The 3,640-nt window shown below is 43.2% G+C and overlaps 1 long non-coding RNA gene across 1 annotated transcript; it reads right to left on the bottom strand.

The window, feature by feature from the left end:
* Positions 1-909: 909 nt before the first annotated feature.
* On the bottom strand, positions 910-1,942 carry LOC123440259. Its single transcript, XR_006630305.1, has 2 exons — positions 1,245-1,942; positions 910-1,148 (listed from the first exon to the last, which is right to left on the bottom strand). It is a non-coding gene; the product is annotated as an uncharacterized LOC123440259 (long non-coding RNA).
* Positions 1,943-3,640: the final 1,698 nt, after the last annotated feature.

The following is a 3,640-nucleotide window of genomic DNA, read 5'->3' as shown; positions in this document are numbered from 1 at the left end:
ATAGTTGGTTGTTTGGTTGAGAAGAGTTTGTCATTATCTTTAACTATTTTGGCTACGCCCAAACAAAACACTTGACGTAGACATAAGATGTGACCTTGAAATAGCATCTCGCGATCCAACATTGATGTGGAGCAGGCTGCCCTCCACATCGCGTTGAGGAGGTCGCTGCAGGAGCAAGGCACCTCCGATGGTGGCAAATATTCTTCCACCGGACTCGTTGCTCGTTGGCACAGCACCGACAACGTCGCCGGCCCTTCTCGCCCGACGCACAGCTCTGGTCGTTCCGCTCCGTTAGGCCAGGTATGTCGCCCACCTAAAGCACCCTGTGCTTCGGAAGCGGTGCCCGGCCACTGCAGTGTCCTCGTATCCGCGTCGGGGTTGGGGCGCATGAGGATGCCCGAATCCGAGGCATGTGCAGCCCGACGCGAGCCGTAGTGGGAGAGGGAGAGGTGGGAGGCGCGGGTCGCGTGCCATTTGATCGCAAGCGCGCCGGTCGACCCTAACGACGCGCCCGTCGTGTCGGTCCTTCGTCTCTCTTTCATGATGGCGAAGACGGATGTGTGCCGTCTCCACCACAAGAATGCCGACACGCTGTGACTCGCCATCGAGATGTTGGAGCGCGAGGCAAACAAAGAGGCGACGGCAAAGGCGAACGCGGCCCGCCATGCGAAGGAGCGGGACAACCTGATCCACAGGTTGTCGGGCATGAGGTGCAGCTCTAACTCCGACCTCATGAATGGCTTCACTTCTAGCTTCGACGACGACGCTCATCGCACGCGGACGCCTGCACGGAGGACGGACAGAACCGCGTCGACAACCGGAAGTGGAAGGGGCCGGCGAGAAAATGGTGATTTTCTCCACCCTTCGCCCTTGTGTTTATATTTTAACTATGTTTTAATTAGTTTACACTGCCCGTAATTAAAATTAAGATACGATGGAGTTAAACAACGGCTAACTAAATTGTATGCTAGCAGGATATCTAGTTGTAGGAAAGAAAAAAAAGAGCAATATGTAGTAGCAGCCACATCACATCTTTTAAAAAATCAGACAACACACAATCCCACCGAAGATTCCTTTTTCACCACTCCGATTATTTTCTTCTCCACACATCCACCTGACATGTCGGCCTTTTTCTAGATCTTCTTCTCCTGCAGAGCGAGGGTCAGAGGCGGCCTGAATCCTCAAAGGAAATTGATCAAGCAATCGGAAGCGGCGCATCGGTCGATCGGGGCGTGGTCCGTTACCGCTGCGTCCCGCTGCTTCGGCTTGCGCGGCTTGGACGCCACCGCCTTCTTCTTCTTGCCCTGGGCCATGGGGGTCTTCTCGCGTAGAGCCGGCGCGGAGAGGAGTCGGGGCTGCGGCTGTGGCGACCGGCGGGACCTAGCCAGTCCTCCATTTCATCCAGAGATGACCATTGATTCCATTGATTTCTTCAGAAGATGGGCGAGCTTGGAGAAGGCGCGCCACCACCGGCAGTCCGGCACCACCAGATCTCCTCCCGCGCGCAGGCCGGCCTTCAGCCAGGAGCCCATACGCAGCGAGTTGCGTTGCAACTGGCTGATGAACGCCGGATCTAGCGACCAACTGAGTGCCACTGTGCACCGGTCCTGTTGCTCCATCACCTGGCAAGGAGGCGGTCATTCCTTCTCGGAGCCCCGCGGGCTGCAATGGTAGCTCCTATGCTCCCTCCTCGCTCGACCGCGTTGCGTCATTAAGAGCGGAGCGGGTTGATTTCAAGAAACTATAAGGGGTTGTTTGTAAATATGCGCGAAAAAACGGTCCGGTGTGCCATATAGAAGGACTGCGGGTTAATTACTTGAAAAGACAGGGACTTTTCTGTAAAAAAAACCACGACGGACAACAGAAGCGCTCGGCGCTTTATTATTACTAGCAAAATGGCCCGTGCGTTGCCACGAAAAAAAAACATAATCTCCAATGATGATGAACATATTATGTTCACATATCATCACTTGGTTTAGAAATTTTGTACACAAATGCAAGAAAATGTTTCTTCTCTTAAATTTATTCACAAGTTGAAGCAATTTTTACATTTTCAAAAATCTTGGTAACTCAAAGATTTTTTCTGAATCTCAAGATTTTTTTCAGAAAACATACAATAATAATCCGATGCATCCAACACTTAATTCTTCAAAATTCACACAGGTATATTGTCACATAGACTTACAAGCATTAATGTTTAACTACATACATTACATCTTTCGTGAACAATTTTATAAATATGGAAACAATTTTAAAATCGAAAATACTTTTTACAATTTACAAACATTTACTAAAAATCGTGAATATTTTTTATATTTCGAACGGGTTTAAATATTTTATTTTGAATTGGCGACCAATTCAAGAAAAGACGAACATAATTTTTGGTGTTGGAGGATTTTATTTAAATTCACAAACATTTTTTGAAACGCATGAAATTTTCTGAATAAACAAACTTTTTTATAAATCAGTAATATATTTATTAAATTCATGGACATTGTTTTGGAATTTGAAAAAAAATCCGGCACTTTTTTGAATCCTATTTTTAATTCAAAATAAAAATTCGTCAGCATTTTAATTCAAAATTCCTATTTTTTAGTATGCAATAGTTTTTGTAATTCTAAATTATTTAAATTATAAATAAACAAAAATGGAACGGAAAATTTTAAATAAAAAACGAAACTATCAAAACAGGCATTAGCTATTTCTAAAATATTAGGATATTTTTTAAATGCATTAACATATTTTGAATTAGAAAGCATTTTGTTAAATGCCTTTAATAATTTTTAATACATGGAATTGTATTTGAGATCATGGACTTTTCTTATTGTACAAATAGTTTTCTAAAATTGCAAACATTTTATTGTATATGCGAGTATTTTTTAGAAAACTCCGAGCAGTTTTTGAAGTCACAGACATTTTAATTTTTGAAATGTGTTGACTTATAATTTTCAGTTTATTAAAATTTTAAAGATTATTTGAAGTTCTAAATTATTTAAAATAAAAAATAGAACGGAACTAAAAATAGATAAATAAATAGAACTAAAAGCAGACGCGTGTGCATGGGCTGGCTCATACGATGTGTTGGATATTCTCCCAGCGTGCAGAGCGTAATATAGGACATTTTTACATGGGCCGGCCCATGTCAAGATTTTTTGCTTTATGAAACGTTTTCTATTACTTACCGATGGCATGATGAGTAATTTATGCAAATTTTAAGGGTAATTTTTAAGACGGTCGATCAGAAACCGTATTTGCTTTATTATTCGGAAGAGATGAATCGATAGTTTCTAGGGGAAAAGAAGACATCTCTCGTTTTTCTTCTACCGAAAATCGTGCACACAACTGGAAAAAAAACATGGTGCACATTTTATGCTCGAAGAAAAACCATACGAAACGCACTGGAGCCAAACGTCTTGTCAGTTGTCACTGAGAAAAAAGCGGCTAGTAGCAACGTAGGCAATCACGACAAGCAGGCTATATTCCCCACTGACGGACGGACTGCTGTGGCTTTTTCAGTTTTCCACCTTTTTGGATGGAAAAAAGGAGAAACGGATAAGTACCATTTGACTATCTTGCCACGCTATTCGCCCTGCCCCTCATCATAATGGTACAAGTAACGCCTAGTTTAACGACTCCTCCG

The sequence above is a fragment of the Hordeum vulgare genome, chromosome 3H (assembly GCF_904849725.1).
Source record: "Hordeum vulgare subsp. vulgare chromosome 3H, MorexV3_pseudomolecules_assembly, whole genome shotgun sequence".
NCBI classification, from domain to species: Eukaryota; Viridiplantae; Streptophyta; class Magnoliopsida; order Poales; family Poaceae; genus Hordeum; species Hordeum vulgare.
Note: the sequence above shows the minus strand (reverse complement) of the source record. Positions and strands in the feature narration are given on the sequence as shown.